Source organism: Thunnus maccoyii, chromosome 22, assembly GCF_910596095.1.
Source record: "Thunnus maccoyii chromosome 22, fThuMac1.1, whole genome shotgun sequence".
Taxonomy (NCBI): Eukaryota; Metazoa; Chordata; class Actinopteri; order Scombriformes; family Scombridae; genus Thunnus; species Thunnus maccoyii.
This window is the reverse complement of record NC_056554.1, coordinates 10,749,284-10,768,513: the sequence shown is the minus strand read 5'-3', so window position 1 is coordinate 10,768,513 and position 19,230 is coordinate 10,749,284. Positions and strand designations below refer to the sequence as shown.

Genomic DNA, 19,230 nt, shown 5'->3' with positions numbered 1-19,230 from the left:
GACAAACCTGTATGATGGTCTTAGTCACCAATTTGTTTAGTATGGTCAAAATATCTATGTAATTTTTTGGCATTTTTGCATAATTACCATTCCAAAAAGGTGTTAAAATTGGTCCTTAGAAAGCCAAATGCCACATATCAGGAGTAGGCAGCAGGTCATGTTTGATGTAAGGCATCATTAAAAAGGGTTGAACAGTAAGTGCTATATTAACCTTTTCAAATTTGAAATTGGGGGGAGATTAAGTTCATAAATCTGTATGTAACTTTTTACTCCCCCAGACTATAAGGGTCTATTTGTATCACTAAATCTAAGAAATTTCAGTCTAAAAACAACGGATAATGTTGGCAGTAGAGGCAGTGACACGTGTTTTATAGCTTTTAGTAGAAAACAGTTGAATTTACAGGGTGTTTTGCGGCTTACTACAGCAGAATCCTCTGTCAGCTAACCTCTGCCAACTATATTCTGCTTTCACTGTATTTAGTGGATCACATTCATCAAACAGTGGCTTAACTGTTTGGGGATGCATGTCATCACAGTTGTGAATCATCTAAAGCCCCTTTGAGTGTTGGGGCACTGGATAGTGCCAAACAGCCTTAGTTTGAATTTATATGTATAAGCACTAGCCTTATATTTTAGAATGGTAACAGCAGAACACCCTCCTAAAGGGATAATAATAATTTTCCTCAATCCCATTCCCATCTTATTTATGGAACAACGCACTGGTTTGTCACTTCCAGCCAGTATGATTATTCACCTGGCGAGCATATTTTTCAAGCAAATACCACAGCTATAAAAAAAAATCATATTTCATTCAAGGGGTTTGATGAGAATGTGCTGAATCCCATTATCCAAAATATTGGGAATTTTGTGCAACAAGAATATGGCTTCCCTGATTACATTATGCCTCTGAGCTGTGTTTAGCCAAATGTGCATGACTTGCAAGTGTAATGTACAAAAGGCTGCTGCTGGTGTGTCATATTAACAAAAAAAGATAGAAATAAGGCAGAACATGCAGTAGAGGTCCTCTTTCATCAGATTATTCACATGCAGATGAAATCCTCCATGTTGAATTTGTCCATCACAGGAAATTAAAGCTCCGTAAGGTCATGTCTCTCTGGTTACCAGTGTGTCTGCAGGTCCTTAAAATGTCTTAAATTATATTATCTTAACTCATAGCCTTGAAAGATTGTAGTGTTTTAGATATTAAATACAATTCTGGAAGCTCAAACAAAAGTGTCAGTTTCTTGGTGCAACCTGGTGAGAAATGCCTAAATGCGCCGCTAATTAAATTAAAATCAGGCATTAAGACCCAGGTAATAATTTTATCTCACCCGCTACACATTTTCTTATTTCAATAGCAGATGATATTCTATATTTAAGAACAAAAAAAATCATTCGTTGATCCTAAAACAAATGGACTTCAGCCACAACAAGAGGCAGCCTGTAGCACAGATGTCCACCACATGGAGTGGACGCAACTCATTTGTTGCACTTTGCAGTTATTTATTTATATCCTAGGTCTGATATAGGGAAACATCTGTCACCTTTGCCTAAGTGCCTGCTTGCATGATCCACACACTACGATTCAGAATAAAACGCCCCCATATTGTTTGGCTCTCCAGTGCGAGCTCAGGTGCAGAATCCTGTTAGGCATTTGGAATGCCCTGCTGTTGCAATAGAGGCAGGAAAGACTGAAACACCTGGAGACCCTGTGTGTGCCACCAGAATTAGCAGTCATTGCCAAGCTATCGCATGGCTTTGCTTTGTTTTTCAGTGACATCATACCTTCCTTTGTATTGTTTTATTGGTGTGGTGAAATTAAGATAGGGCATATGACTATTTAACTGATTGATCCAAAGGTTCCCTCAAATGCTAGCTACCTGTTAGACTGAAAATTATATATATGTGGAAAAGCTTGTTTCTTTTGTGAAATAAAGACAACAAATTTCATTTTTAGAACAAACAGGAGAAGACTAGTACTTTTTAGTCTGCACGGTCAATACTGTAAAAGCTCTTAATTACTCCCATGCCCCTTTCTTTAGTCATTTTTCTAATGGCAGTCAGCCCACCCCCAAAGTAAATTAATTACATGGGCATGGTGCCACAGTTGTGGAACAAAATCTGACGCATGTGTCTAAAGTATTTGAAGTGTCACCCAAGATAAAGGATGTCGGAGAGATTCTAATTCTCAGCCCCAAATAGCACCAGTAGCCATCTGTAAGCTCGTTTCTGCAGCCCTCACTAAATCAACACACTCAACACGGGCCTGAGAATGCCGCCGTACAATCATGCATGACAACATCAAAGCTTTTCTTTATTGCCTCTCCTCTTCATTTTTCCCCTCCTCAGCCCTTCTTAACTGCTATCTGAAGCTAAAAGCAGTGGTACTATTGCAAACATTATCTTAGGGGTTAGTGCAAACACTGAAAATCCTAGCCCTCTCTTGTTAATGGTTTCAGTCACAGCTGATAGCTGTGTTCAAGAACGATTTCATCCCTGCACAGGTGCAAATTTAACAAGTGAACATGCATGCACATGGATTACCAGGAAAGGTTTGTTGCCTGAACTGTGAATCTGTGGCCTTCACAAAGACCTCCAATCTTAACAACAAGTCCTTAGTAATAGACTGTTCAGCATTCTTCAGGATCTTCCCTTAATTGCCTGTCTTTGTCCCTACCTCAACATATTGACAACTATAAATCTCTAAAATGTCGGATGAGCCAAATCCCCAGATTTCCATGAGGGGGATGTTTCAATGATGAGCTGGATCTGTCATTGGGGAGCCACTCAGCACCCACCAACAGATTGAGCAGGCAGCCAAGATGGATCTGTCGACACTTCATTCTGCATATCTCTATTTAATGATATTATATTTCATTTCCCGAGCAAAGAAAACACCATTACCCAAAGCAGTGAGTCGTAACGAGCCATTCTGCAACAGATTCCAGGCCTCCTTGGTGGTACAGTAATTGAATTACAATCGCATATGACACAAAGTTTGAAAATGATTGTATTTGTTTCCATTTGTTCCTTCTATGTTATATACTAAGTTCAACTCTGTACACAGTTAAACACATTGAAGCATACTATAGCTTTGTAATGTTTCCTTTTAAATATGACCATAGTTTGATCTCAAAAGATGTCTAAGAATTTCAGCAGATGCCATATTTCAGGTAGAGCCTAGACATGAACAGAAATGATTATGCCACTGATACAGCTAAAATGATAAGGCCAGCTGTCTGTACTGTACTATATTTTCCCTTCAACTTTGCAAATCAGCATACAGGAGGAAATGGAGGTCACAAGGCAGGAGGTCACAAGAAATAGTCCATGGGCGGCATTTAGGTTGATTTCTGACAATCCCTATGCCCCGACACATATTGATAACTGCCTAAAATTCATTTCTCTGGTAGCTGTGGTTAAGTGGTTTGAAAGCCATTGGGGTTTTGAAAAGTGTGCCTAGTTGTTTTGATCACAGATTGAAAAGCAGTTATCATTTCAATGGGAGCAATATGCTCATAGGGGAAAGGACAAAGAGGTCAGCAAAAGTGGAGTAAGTGCTCCCTCAGGCACAAACACAAGGCCATTCAAAAGGCCCCACAGAGAGACCAGGGGAAATTGATTTCAGCTTTATTCCTGGTCAAATGCATAACTGTGCTGCTGGGTGACCCAATGGTGGACCTGTCCACTCAAATTAGGAAACCATTTGGAAGATATGGCCACATGTGAATGGCCAATCACACTCTATGAATATTGTACCACAATAACATTATTTCACACATCAAAACATCTTGAGGTCATCCAGTGCTCCTGATTTGTGAGTGATGATCTTTTTGTTGGGGTAGGCCCTCATCCACTAAAGTAGTTTGTGATAAGTGCACTGCATGGTCTCCACTGGCAAAACTGAAGAGTAACACTATAAAATGTTTCTAGGGCACAGTCATTGGCACAAATTACATAAAGACATAAAAGCTTTTGCTACTGGGTGCGTGCATTTTGACAAAGGCGGGATTGGCACATATTTTCCCCATTGATAATGGAGAGAGAGTGCTTTCAGCTCCACTGAGAGAAACTGAAAAGCCCCCCCAACACCGATCACCCATCATCATCCCTGTGGATGAGGCAAAAGGGGTGAGGACTGTGAGTTGGAAATGAGTTGGATTTGACACCAGCTGAGTTGACATGTTTTGAATGAATATTTATTTATTGACTAGCAAAGAGAAAGTCTTTCACATCGCCTTGAAGTTGATGGTAATGGTTTAATTAAAGTCTCAGTTCAAATTTTCACGCAATCTTTGCTCTAGTGCATCAGTGCACCTTAAGTGAGCTAGGAGACAGTTTGAATTCCATTGGGTTCAGAAAGTATATTAACATGACACACATATAATTTGTCATGCCGTTCTTCTTTCTAGCATGAGTGGTAGTAGCAGTAAAAGAAACAGCCATGACTGTGTCCATGACTTATCCAGTATGTCCTCTCTTAAAACATACCTGAAAACACAAATAGCATTCAAGGACTTGAAGCTGAAAGAACATTTTATATTTTGAGCCATAGCTCTGATTGTGATCGGTTCAAAAATGGGTCAGGACCTGGGCAATGTTCCTGGAAAGAAACATTGTTGTATTTAGAATTTTTTTAATCAAATTGTTAATGCTCTAAGTACAATAAATGAAGCCTCCAGCTCCATTGTAATGTAATGGCAGCAGAAATCTCAATCTCCAAACCTGGGCAAATAAACCAAAGTTATCTGTCTATCAATACCACTGGAAGTAAATGAAAAAAAAATGTATGTGTTCATTCATGTTTTTGTTTTTTTTTGTAATTTGGGTGATTTTAGCCTTTATTACAATAATTTTATTATTATGGAGCCAATTTCTAAATCTTTTGCAATTCTTTCAATTCTTTCATCTTGCATATGGCCTTCCTGCTCAGCAAGATCACTTTACAGCCGGTGTGGAGCTCTGTGGGATGTGTGTTTATAGCCACACACTGTGTACATACATGATTAATGTGTGTTCTGTTAGCTTTGGTCCTTTAAGATGCTGCAAATCTGGTTCAGTTAAAGAGCTGGTTTTAGTCCAAAAAAGAAAAATGTCCACATTTCCCCCCCACAAGCACATTGTTTATACACCACGCTACAGTATATGAAGCAGGACAGGAGCATTGGTACGGAAAAGAGGGTTGTACCAATCATCGCTTTGTTGCTTCAACACCACGAACCTTGGGGCTTTGCTGGCTGCCAAGCTGCAGTCACCTACAGAGCCGTGTGCTTATTTTCTCTGCCCTCTTTCTTGACCATATGGAGCACAAGGGTCACAGGCACACTGTGTATCACAGATTTGTCTCTGTGTGTGAGAGTGTGCGTATACATGTGCGTGTGTATATGTATTGCATGTTTACGAAATGAGCCAAATCTGCTCACTAGTGTCTGTGGATTTGGCAGCAGGGTGCATTGATTTTGTCAGCATTTGCATTTTCCTGCCAGCCAAGAATACTTTTATTAGCTCTACCAATATAGATGCAGAAAACAGTTCATAGTCTTTTCTCATTCTGCTGTGTTGGACCTTACACAAAGCTTGTGTTCTTTTCTCAGTTTATGCAGGAATTCCTTTCCCCATTACATTTAAAACCAAGAATTGCCAAGCCAGTGTGGGCCATTCCTAACCCATTGCACAACTGTAAGGAAAACCCCAGATGATAAATGAAAATGCCAAAGGTCAGAGACACTCTATAGGTGCAAGATGATGAAGTGTCTTATACTCCATCACCAGCTGATCTGGGGTCAGCTTGTCAGAGCTGACATGTCGACATAGTAGCAACCTCTCATTTAATCACCATATTAATTCACCCATCACAAAGCCCTAATGACACTACCGCTGGCCGATTAATCTCCGAATTTGATTTAGCGAGTGTCTATTCATCATAACTGACTGTTTCAGTATGCAATCAATATGGCCCTTTTAGCACTCTGGACACCTAGACCTCAAGAGGTACACAGTCATGGTGTGAAGAGTGTTGTGATAAAGTAAATGCTTGCCCAGGCCAAAGGGCCGACACATCAATCATGTACCGATGTGAACATCAGCAGCACTTTTTCTTCAGGTTCTCATAAAAGCCTGTTCGTACCAATGTGAACATCAGCAGCAGTTTTTCTTCAGGTTCTCATAAAAGCCTGTTGGACAAGAAGCAAAGGGTACAGCATAGTATTTGTCAACACTTGCATCATCACATGAACAGTGACTATGTGTCTATCAGTTTTTAACTTCATGAGGTCATCCTCTTTGACCATGATGAAATCTTGAAGTAGATAAATCATGTCTTCTCCTATTTTACTCCATAGCTGAGAAACATGTAGTCATACAGCCTCCTAGCTTGCGGCTGCCAATTTACTTGTGTGCAGTTGTTTATATTCCTGTATCTTGGAATAAGCTGCGTTGCTAGTGCACCTTGTCAGTATCCCTGCATGCTTGCGCTTGGACACACTCTTGCCCATACACACACACGGCATCAAGCCGCCGGGCGAAGGCAGCTCTGCTCACTCAAGGGGAAAGAGAACAGCTGTGCCTGTGACAGCTGGAGCAGTCATGACATCCCTTCACCAAATATCAGGGATGGCTTAGGACGCAATGGCGTATCAGCCGAGAGGGGTCCATTTACAACCTGGACGAGACGTCGAGGCTTTAGCCTGCGACCAGGCTGAAGCGACAGAGCTCAGTTTTTCCTCCTCGCATTTCCAGTGATAATGTGAGAAGTAATGAGTTTCTCCTTGGTCTACAGCCCATATAATAGTCCCCCATTTGCTTCAAAACAAGCCCAATGGAGCAAATTAGATAATGTTGTGCCTGTGAAAAATGAGCTGAATACTAATGTTTATTTTCAGAGGTCCATTTTTGATGATTCCTCATCAAATTCTTAGCAGAATCTTGTTTCATTGCTTACAATTTCTAATCTTATCTAGAACAATGTGGTGGTTATTCACCCAGGGTAAAAACATCTGCTAGATCCCTTAAATATAAAATGTACATTTAGAATTTAGTCTGTTTCACTAACATCGGTAAGCATGTCAATCATTTTTGCCTTTCCCTGGAGGTACATTAAGAATGCAAAATGTTATCTCACGTAAACACTTTTTCTAATCATCCCCGAGTTTGGGTTTTGTTTGAAATATTAAAAATGATGGATGTCTAAAATGTGTTAGAACCAGTCCTAATTGTGGAGGCAGCATTAAAAAAGAAATCAGTGTACTATGCAAATGAGCATAATCACCTTCAGCCCCTTAAGCACCAGACCGATTTTAATTACACCTTAATTTCATGTATAAATACCCCCAATTCAGACGAGCTGCTGCAGTAAGCCCCAGCAGAATAGACTGAGTGGGAGGACTGTATAGGTACAGATAATTACAACTCACTGTTATGGACTCCTGATTATATGAGGTGGTGGCCAACATACTGTCACCAAATACCACTGAATGAACTTCATCAGGGTGAAAAATTAGAGTATATCACAGCTATGACAGAGGTGTCCTGAGAACTGAACAGCACTTCATACATGAACACAGACAGCGTAATTTTATTTTCTTGACGGTTCAGCCTAATTTTGACATAAGATGACAAAGACAGTAGTAAAACCAAGTGTATATGACTTCAGGTTATATAAGATGTTCAGTTTAATATTACAGTTATGGCACTACTGCTTACATGGTACAGTAAGAAAGAACATGGAAGAACTGGATTTTCCCATATCAGATGTTTTGTTCTTTGAGTGGAATTTTGTTGAGACTGGTTTGTGTGTAAAACAGCATTTTTTTTCCAGAGTGAGGTAATTTAGAAACCGTAGACTTGTGTTTGTGGTCACATTTGTTCTTCCAGTAAAGTGTGACTTGTCTACAAAAAGTTTCCGGGCTTTAATTAACTTGATAACATTAACTGATTTTACAGACGCAACCACATGTATATGTGTGTTAAGTTAATATACTACTCTCGGGAAAGAAATGCCAGACACAATACTACCTGTGAAATTAGACCAGATAGAGAACTGCAAAGCTGCAGTTCATCTTGAGGAAATATTAAAGTTGAATGACTCGGTTTGCTCTATAAATAGAGGCTTTTCTCCTGCAGGGACTGAAGATTGAGTATTGTTGAAAACACCGGAGGAGCATATGTTTAGGCACAGCTTGTTGCGGCCTCAGATGTTCCTTAACAGTTGATTTCCTCAAGTTGCATTTCCTTTTTCACCACGTTATTGTGCTAATTATTTTTCGGCACGTTCCACTTGGGTGGCTCACGGCTCGGACTGCACAAACTCAGCCCAGTTTTTTTTTTTTTTTTCTTACCCCAGAAGCACCCAACACAAGGGCCGCTGAATATCAGCCCAGCTGGGCGACACATTGGTTCCTCAACACTATGAAATGTTTTGAAATGCTTATGAGAGCTGATGGAGCGTTTTCTTGCCTTTCGCTTTTGCAGCCAAATAAGATTTGTGCAGAGCAAATGTCCTGCCGTGTTGCTCCCACAGTGTTGATATTCAGGTAAATTTATATCTAAAAAAATCAAATCATTGTTTATATGGTGATTTGTTTTCTACTGTATGTACGCCACCTCCCTCCATGCTGGAAGGCTGAGAAAATATGAACCAAGTACTTCCATTATTCACAAAGTGCACAGTGATGCCCGTAGTAATCACCGCAGACAACAGCACGCGCTGACATGAAGGCAGAACTGCAAAAAGAAGTGCGTCATTGTATTGCTTGTCACGCTGAATTTTCCGGCTATACATTTTTCACATTCCCCTCAAACACTCAAACATGCGGCCGGGAATTTTTGCTGTCTGCCATGATGTGAAATGGGTCTCTACTTTGTGTGCACACCTGTATACCAATGTTACAGTCAGAATCTGAACTGGTATTCATTTTCTGCTTGGAGTAACTACTGCGGTTTGACCTCACTGTAAAATCTCCTGACTTCAGCGTACCAGATATAATCTTTTCTGAAATGCCACGATGGAAATTCAGAATAAATCTGTCACTCTTTGTGATGTTTCTGATTTTTTTTTTTTTTGCTCCTACAAGCAAGATGATAAAATAAAGTCAGCCCTGTGGGTGTTTTTTCCTGTAAAAAAAAAAAAAAAGAGAGAGAGAAAAAAACAACAACAAATGAGCCAATGCATATTTCACATTCTTTTAAGAGAAAGGAAAGTGCTGGCTGTTCTATAATTTCGGAATTGCCTACTGAGGTCAGAGGTTCCATGCTTGAGTGCCCCCATTTGCATCTTTGACTCGCTCTGGCCCAGTGAGGAAGAATGAGCTGTTGCATCTCCTGTGATGTGCAAAAGTGAGAATGTACAACAGCATTCACTGAACTACATGTGCTCCACTGATCTCAGCGTGAAACTATTTCACCACAGCAGGGTATGCCTTCTCTCACAAAAACTATACAAATGCAAAACCACATGAAAATGGGGCCAGGCTTCCATGGGAGCACATGAACAACTACATCAACTGATAGTCATGCAAAAATTTCGCTGCCAATTCTATTTACATTTATTTCGCACATGTCGTCTTCGCATGCCTTTTTTTTTTTGCCTTTTTTTGCTGTTTATTTAAATTTCTTTTGTGTGGCACGTATCTGCACCGGTCTCCTTATCGTCACTGTTTTCCATTCCCCAATTATCATGCAGGATCATGACAACAGTAACCAAAGGCATTTGCAGTGGCTGGGCCATATGACCCTTGTTTGTCATTCCCAAGCTACTACTCTCTCAAACCATGCAGGCAAGGTGAAATCTGCATCCATTTCTCATATTTACATATAAACTAATGATTCCCCTGTGGGCTGCCTGTGGCCTTCCAAATACTCTCCGTGGTGCAACTGAGGGTGATGTATAGTACTAGTGGGCAACTGAAGCTGGTGACTAACCCAGTATGATACATTGTTTCACAACCTAATTGCAGCTCCCAGCTGAATAGGCCATAAGCCAACAGAGACCTACTGACCTTGGTGAAAGTAAAAAAAAAAAAAAAAAAGGGCCCCATGCTTCTATATGACCCATTTTGTCACTGAAAAATCTTTGCTAGATATTAAACAACTCTGAAAGGCTGTTGTGAATGGCTGTATTTGCCAACAGTTACTACATGGGCAGCAGGGATGTCAGGAAAGCTGTTTGTATAGTACATTGAGAAAGAAGTTAACATCTGTCACATACCCTGGGGAGAGTATGGTGAAGTTTTACAGTAAGTCGTGTTTACTGATGTTTATATATGGCAGTATTTCTAACGATATAGGAAGCGAAGAGCATCAAAACAGCTTCTGTACCAACTGTTTGATTTCAGGATGCAACATAAAACATCCACATGTCTGTTTGCATAACTTAACCAATACTGGTACATACTGTCATGTCCAAATATATTAGACAAACCTGGAGGTAATCTGTTTTGGTGGTTGTATGCCACACAGAGATATTGATGAAAAATAACACACTATCTCTCAAAGAAGCAGATGCTGCCCTCTTTGTTCTCTATCACCCGTCTCCTAACCCTGTCGATGCTAACAGCTGTTCTTTTGCTGTGCACTCCAACAGCCGCGTAAAGGCAGGAAACAGATAATTGAAAATGTCAATCTCATTAATTATCATGGTGAAAGTTGAAGAAGGGGCTTTCATTGGGAAATAAATGGCTCATTCTGATAGTTTGAGACCTGAGTGCTTAGCAAGCAAAGTCATATTCCATAGCAAAACCTCTATCTCAATACTTAAAGTGATCTCAAAAGCTTAAAGCAACTATAATCAGTATCTTTATATTAATAATGGATCAAATTACTATGAGTGATGTGAAAGGGGTTGTTCATAGTGACAAACCCACAGAAAATTGTCACCTGACTCTGCAGTTCCTCTCAGCTTGACGGAGCATCATAGCCTCTTTCAGCTCATTGTTTTGGCCTTACAGCCCGCAACTTTAATGTTTTGGCTCTCGCTCTTGCCGCTCTCATGGCAACCTTTTTGGTTGCAGCTGGCAGATTAAAAAAAAGGTCTGATAAATCCACTGTATACTACCTGCCAAGCACCAAACGACTGAAAGACAAAAGCTTGAAGGAATCCTCCACTGAAAACAGAGCTAAGAGAGAAAATTGGACTTACAATCACCATATGGCCAGATACATGAGTTCAAATGAATGCTAATATTGCTCTGTGTCTGCTGAATGTGCTCATTGCAAATGTTTGCTGAATAGTTCACCATGTCAACTTAATATCAGTGTTGTGTTTACAACCTGTTTTTGCTGCCATCAAGTGGCCAAAAAAAGAAAACAATTAACACTGATTTGACTAAATTTTGCTACGACAATACACTAGACAGACAAACACTCACATTTAAAACTTACAATGTCGAATATATACTGTATCTTTGAGATGCAACTCACTGATGTCAAAACTTCTTGAAAGTTTTTTAGCAACTCAAACCTACAATATGGGCCCACTCTTGACGAGAGAGGAAGATTTCATAGAAATTCTGTGACTAAGCACTGCAGATTACAGTCAGATTTAAACCACTCTCCCTGGTCCATTTCGAGAGGTGCCGGGCCAGTGTTGTACCTGTAACATGTACTACTACAACTCCTAATTGATTTTACAAGGCAGCTTAGGCTCTAATTGCTGATTTGCCTGGGGATATTCTTGATCCAAATGGCTTAGCAACTTCTTTTGTGGTGTGCTGTTAGGAGATTTTCATTCATGGGAGAGTAGATACGACAGGGATTGAATGGATGCATCAAGAAACAAGTTGTGTTCTGCATTTAGAGTAAAGGCAGATATGAGCACACCGACATGGGTAAACAAATGCATGTCATGTACCTAGTGTTCATTCCATATCCAATTTGAAAGTTACATTCTTTTTTGGGGTGGCACAGCAAATATTGTTGGCATTTGGAGTATGATGACGATGATAACCAATTACATTATTTTGGTCTGCAAGATCAGGAGAGCAAGGAATCATTGGAGTGTGGTTAATAAATGTGAAATTGCTTTCAAAATGTTTAGGATTAGATTCTGCAAACTACTCAAGACAGATCTTTTACTTGGTTCAAGTGAGGAAGAAATTGGATGATTTGGAATAAACTATAGTATTTCAACAAGTTTGACACCAAATCTAGGGCAGATGAATAATTGGATAACAATATCAAGAAGATCTAAGTGATAGAAATCAGCACACTTTGAATTCTAATGTAATTTTTTTATTTGCTCTCTGTTCATAAGTAGCGCTTTAAAAACTATTAAAATGTATACTGTGTACGCAGTACATCTGTTATATTTGTCATCTCTCCTCCTTATAATTTTGAATGAAGCTTCAGTTCAAACATATCAATAAATTCCCTTAATGGTCATCAGCACAGAGTGAGTAAATGCATCAATCAGCATTAATCAGTGCAGCAGGAAATCTCATTCAGATTCACATTACTGAATGGCCATTAAGCTAATGCAGTTCATTTTAATACCACTACGTTGAAGGAATCACATGTTACTGCAGTGGCCAAGGACAGTTTAGTCATCTGCCTGCAAACACTGTAGCTGCTTCCGTAGACAATGAGTAGAATACTGACTTTGTGAACCGAGGCATTTGCCATTTTCCCTTTTATGCTCCATGAGTTTTGTATAAAGGTTCAGAGTCGTCAGCATTACTGGAATGTAAAGCTTATTTTAGTGTAAGATTTTTAAAAAATATGTTATGCTGCACAAGTCTGTCCTACTCACTGTGCAGAGGAGCTGCAGCTTTTCTACTTAATGTGACATTACACTTTCAGTTACAATATCTATGGCTTCAGTTATTTGGAATTCATTTTTCACATTGTTAGACTGCTGGCATTCCCCGTGAAGTTGTTCAAAAGCAGGATGCAGAGGGAGTGTCTTGATCTTTTGGAAAAGAGTGGGTACAATGAGTATTTAAAGCTGCACTGATGAATATTTTTATATTAACAATAGATCAGATTTCTATGTGTAATGTACAAGTCGCCACTTGTAGTGACAAACCCAAAGAATATTCTACCTCTGCAGTTCTGCTCAGCTCTATGAAGCGTGTCACTCGTTTTCAGCTAATTGTTTTAGCTTTACAGCCTGCAACTTTACTGTTTCAATTCACTGTCACTGCTCTTATCAAACCAGTTTTCAGTGACAGCAGGCAGCTGTTTTCAGCAGAAAAGGTCTCATAAACTGACTTTGCTAGCTTGAGCCCAGCACCAAACAACAGAAAGACAAAGTAATAGCAACTAGCTGCTGAACATACATGAGCATTTATCAGCTTAACAGCAGCTTTTTCCTGTTTGCTATCACATTGGCCATTAAACTTCGTAAGGTGATAATATGTCAGTTTGAATTTACAGCTCATTCTATTGCCCACAAGTGGCAAATAATCAATTAACGCTGCTTTAAAATAATTAAACTGTACATGTTTTTTGTTCCAATAACATGGTTCAAATGTAGTGGTGGCCAGATGCAAAGAAGGTGATTTCCTTTTGATTGCACATAAAAATAGTTTTGCCCTGTTAGTTCTGATTAGTTGCACTGATACACTATCCTCTTCATGTGCATTTTTATTAGCAATTGTCTCTCATGCAGCCACTTTTATGCACAACACCAGCTCAGGCTCAGAATGAATAGCAACATTAAGGTAATTTCCCGGCAAATGAAATTTTCCCTGTCATCATCTTTTTGTTGTTGGTTATAGTCCATGCAGGTTTTTTTGGAAAGTATTTTTCCTTCTACAAGGTAGAAGGTAGATATTAAAGGTACATTGCAAGCTATTGGCCCATTCAAGCAAAACATTAAACAAAAGGTCATTTTAATTGGCTCATTTATTTCCTTTGAATAAATGTTTGCCTTTACAAAATAAAACATATTTTAGACGAATAACAGGCTTGAATAGTGAATTTTAATGAATGCCACTGAGACCTTAATAAATCCAAATATAATCACCACATGACAGGATCAGAAAACCAAGGATTAAATTTTTAAGGACAAAAGGTCCACCGTTAAATCTCTGAGGTGCAGCATGTCTCTGATCAGCTCACACAGTCAGTATGTTGTTTTGGCCATCATTTCCAAATCTGCTTCTCAAACACCCGAAAACTAAACAGTATGGGAATATGATGGGAGTAATCTGACAGAATATATGCAGTTTCATAAGACTAGCCAGGCAGAAAATAGATTGGAAGTTGTGATTTCGAGGAGTTAGGATGGGAGTGGCGGGGGTTACAGAGAAATAATGTGTCACTCACAGTGCAGAGACTGCTGCCTCTCTAAGGCTGAGACATGACCCACGGCCTCTTTCTCATGATAAAACCTGAACATTTGTACCTTTCACCTTCAGCTACTTCAAATGTCCCTGAGGAAAAGCAACAAAAAGGGAGATTTACTACATTCAGACACCGTTTTTAATTATTTTTTGTCTATACAGGTAAAAATAGTAGTGCTGTGATTAGATTTAGTCTTTCTGTATATGCCTTGACAGAAGTGCAAGGTAATTATTGAAACATATGGATGGCTGGGCCCTCTCTTAACCCTCTTGCTAATGATGCTTGGCTATTACAGAAGGGCAAGAGAAGGACACTTCTACCATTAACTGATATATCCCACCAGAGATCCATTACTTTTCCTACACATGTTGGCTAAAGAGAAGCTGTTTGAGGTTTCGAGAGAAGTTGAAAAAAAAAAAAAATCTGACGTGCATCTCATTATTCGTGTTCAAAAGTATTCTTAAAAATTAAAAAATAAAAAAGGGACCTTGACGCACATGTCATAAATACAGTCTGAGAGGTGGCAATGAAAACAAGTGTTTAGAACCTAGAGTTCAGTTCTGCGATAAAATCTTGACTCTTGTCAAACGTATATTTTTAGTGTAATTTCATCACTCTCACCAACATTTATTTCATTATCATTGATTTGGATGGATAAATGATTGCAGTCATGGCCACTGTTTATGTTCAAAGAAAAAACTCAACACATGCACACATTTCTCCTACATTTCACACATACTGAACAGTTACTACCAAATTTCGCTGCATGTTGTTACCAACAGAGTAAAGCAACCGCTGATGGATGAAGAAAAAAAATGTAAAAGGTTGCTCTCAGAGGCTGATGGTACTCTGGGTTTGCACATAAAATTACAACAATTGCTTAATCTTTGCTACATCAAAGCCTTTCCATTGGCAGTAGATTCAATTTAACTCTAGACGACCCACTTCAACTCCATTAACTTTCTTTGCTGAATGGGATCAGGGAAGATGCTTCCCCATAATGCCTGCTTGCTTAGGGCAATTTTTCAGCTTGGAAGCTGCAGCCCTCTCTCATGTTAATGGACCCAAAAATCACCCTCCCCTGTCCATGCAAAACATGCATACATCCCCCAGGTACATCGCAGTGTGACCCAGCCAACTGGAGCTTTTGTTCATGTGGACTTATGGCTACGGGCAAAAGTGATGCTGCTACACAATGGACTAAAAGCTTTGGCGGACAGCAAGAGCCCACAACACAATGGCTGTAGTCGTTCCAGAAGTTGAAAATAGCTTCACTCCTTCAGCTATATGCAGCACTTACACAATTCAGCTGAAATGGGCTTTTGCTAAATAGACCTCAGCAGCAGCTATTTGGAAGCCTGTTAAGTATTTGCATTAGACCATTAAAATATAAAATGGATAAGACAAACATATTACATTTTGAAAAGCCAAAGACACAATAAAACTCTAACAAAGTTTATTTTAAAACTATATTTTCTGTTATTGGGTGCCTTGACACAACCTTGCTGTGCTGTTGATTTTATCTTCAGGCAGTGTTGATAGAGAGTACAGATGTCCAGCTGAGTGGGTGAACTTCAGGAAAATAAAGGCTAGCAAGTACATTGGTTCAGTCATTCCAACTGATAAATTTTAATTCAATAGTGCCTTTGGACCAACTCAACGGCCCCCAACTGGCACAGAGCACATGTCTTTGACTGGCCCATAACACTAGAGCACTTTTCACATCCATCTCTCCCAGTTGCTAATTGAGACAGGAGAAAGGCTTCAGCCATTCCATTCTTCCCCTAAACGACTATTGGACACTGGAGACCAGATGGTCTGTCTGCAAATGTCACTGGTGGCCAGTTGTTACATTTGACAATGTGGGCTGATCTGGCAAGTATCAGTACAATTTTTGCTGCCTTTAATAAGGAGCAACTGGGAAAATAGCACTTGGATTGATTTCATCCCTCATTCGGTGCACAGCAAATATTTTTGACAAAGACATATGGTGGAGAGAAGTGCACAGCAGCAGGCAGCCCAGCCTCAAGCCTGAGCCGTTTTCACTTGATTGTTTCAGGCAACATGCGCATTTAGACAAGCAATGTATGCAGTGTTCGCATGCAGGCAGGCAGGCAGGCACACTGCTCGAGCAAAAACACATGAACATAGAGGCAAGTGATGAATCTGCAGAACCACAGATATTGCCCCCACACACAAATCTCCCAAAAGCCTTTCCTTTTTTTTTCCCAAAGCACCATTATGCTTATAAATATAATTTAACACACCGCTTCATGCTGTTGTTGTAAATCATTTTCATCGGCCAACATTAAGCCGAACTATCTGTCTTGAAAACCACAACATTGCATGCCAGATGTTGGCTCTAACATGTCAGGAAGGAAGTAGCAATCCTGGCTCGAAACTCCACCTCAGTCACCCTGTCTTCAGCTGAACCAATCTTTGAGAAATAGAGTCTTTCACCTTCAGTCCATTTGGAATTGGGGGAACCAACCTGACGTTCAAAGTTGCTTGCTGAAGCAGAGTCCCTGTCTGGGCTTTGGCAGCTGGACTGATAGCCAGCCCTGTGGAATGGCAGCTGTTGAAGGGCTTTTTAAATTGCACCCAGGTTGATGGGTGGCTGTCAGGAGGGCAATGGACAGAGAATTTCGAAAGGGGGGGGAAAAAAGGACAGATCAAGGAGGGAAGGGCGGGGAGGGGAGAGTGGAGCTCCAGACACTAAGGTGTATAGAAAAACAAATATCTCAAATCCTGAAAAAAAATGCAGGAATATAAACTGAAGGAAGCGAAAAAGCAGTGATAGGGGAGTGGGTTGGGGGGAGGGGCATTGGTAAGGTGAGGGGGTGGGGGTTGCTGACATTAGTGTTGGAATAAATGGAGCGCTAAGGCCTGTCATTGCCAGGGTTATTTAGGTAGGCAGCACATCATCACTGTTCATCAGGTTTGATATTCCCAGACTATGTTTACATACAGCAGGATAATATCACTTTCTTTGCTAGCTCGATCGCCTGTCACAGATACAAATGGAAATGTCAAACGTCAACAGTGATCTCATTCTCCTTCTCATAGTGATTTACAATTGCCTTTGTGCCCATCAAATCTTGCCTAACCCTTCTATTAATTACAATAGCTAAGAGATGTTTCCACTAGCTTTTGAATTGTGAACACACAATAGTGTTTCAAAGGAAGCCATGTGGAAACACAGTGTTTTGCCATTTACATTGCAGTGGAATACTGTGGAGTCTCATACAATGTGACTCTTTCAGCCTCACTGGCTAATCTTGCCTTGCTGCTGTGGTGCTGCGCAACAGATGGTGTTTTAAGAAGGTCATCATGTCTATTCCCCCAGTTGTTAGTTGCTTGTCTCATTATTTGGAGATATTTAAAACAATCTAGAACGTTTCAAGGTGTCGTCAAACTGCGTCTGAATAGAGTCGGTGCTTGTTAAACATATTTAAAGACTGACATATATACACTGAGCAACAAATAATTTTTATAAACTATCTAATAATACTGTTAAGTATACTATCTCATAGTGTATTGTAGAATGACATGCAGTAATGTCTGCCATCCTAACATCTTTCATACTATAAATTGAAGAGAGGCTTTGGGACCATTAAATGTGACTCCTTTCAGACAAGCCTGTCTATTTTAGGGAAGGATTCTTGCTGTCTACAATCCATTCTCAATTTCTTACAGGCTCAAGCATTTTCATTTGGAATTTATTTTCTGCATCTCTACATACCATCACAGTATTCCGCATAAAACAAACAAATTGATTCCCTTCTGTTTGCATCTCCAACCAACTGGCCCTGTGAGGTTCAGATAGTACCACAGTGGCTACATTCATGGCCAATTATTAGTCATAAATCTACAAAGGGCAGCAGGACCTCTGACAGGTGGCTCTCTTATAGCCTGCTGATTGCTGGAGTGTACCTATTAATCATTTTCTGTATTCCCCACCGGTCAAGAAACCTTTTTAGCAGAGAGATGGATCAGACATATTTTCCTCTTTACAAACTTTCTGTTGTGTTTTGGTTAGTCTCATTTTCTCCCCTCTCAAATTATGCTTGCATTACATTCCTCTAATATAACTGATGTTGAGCAGCATCAGAAGATTAATTCAAAATGGATTTTTTAAGCTCAAGTATATCAGATTTGCAAAATGTCAGTTTTCACACATAACGGGCTGACTTGTAGACCAATATTAAGTTCATGGTAATTACAACAACGGTTAAAAGACGATTTTATATTTCAAAATGTAAAGGATTTGTCATATCCTAGCAAATGACTGTATGCTTTTATTGCATTCATTGAAACCAGGCACAGCACCCATAAGCCTGTGCCTAGAACAGCTCGTGATTATACGCCAGTGAAATGGCAGCCTACTGTATCAAACTGTAGCCATTTAGTCTCAGTAACTCCATGATATAGCTTGCATATAAACTAGGAATAAATTCCCCTTCAGCATTTTGACAGCAGCTATTCAGATACTTAGCCCTCATACTCTGCAGTCATATTCCTCTGCCAGAATCAATTGCGCTGGCAACCATTGCCAAGCCTGAATTTTATCTCCCAGCTGGAAAAAAAAAAAAAAAAGAGGAAGGGAACAGAGCATGGAGATATACTGTTTATCAGTCACACGACTAATTCTCTCTCCCATCTCTCTTGATTCCCCCTTTTGAAAGTGAACTTGGTATTAATCTACAAGACCTTGAGCGCCTTATGCACACAATCAGCAGTGACGTGCCCCCCTTTTTTTCCTTTTTTTTGGTCAATCTCTGACCTTTTGCGGGCCGCCCACATTTTAATTAGTACTAAACTAAAAAGCTGCTCAGTGCCCCCCTAACTCCCATTTCCCCTTTGTTCTAACAACTCCTTTTCTGTAACCCGATGAAATTCATGGGAGATTTACCACATTCAAGCAGTGATTGAATATCAGTGGTGAAGAAG

The 19,230-nt window shown here is 39.9% G+C and overlaps 1 protein-coding gene across 14 annotated transcripts in view; it reads left to right on the top strand.

Moving 5' to 3' along the window:
* LOC121889010 (receptor-type tyrosine-protein phosphatase delta) overlaps positions 1–19,230 on the top strand; it is a 369,584-nt gene that overhangs the window by 193,122 nt on the left and 157,232 nt on the right. The window lies entirely within an intron of this gene.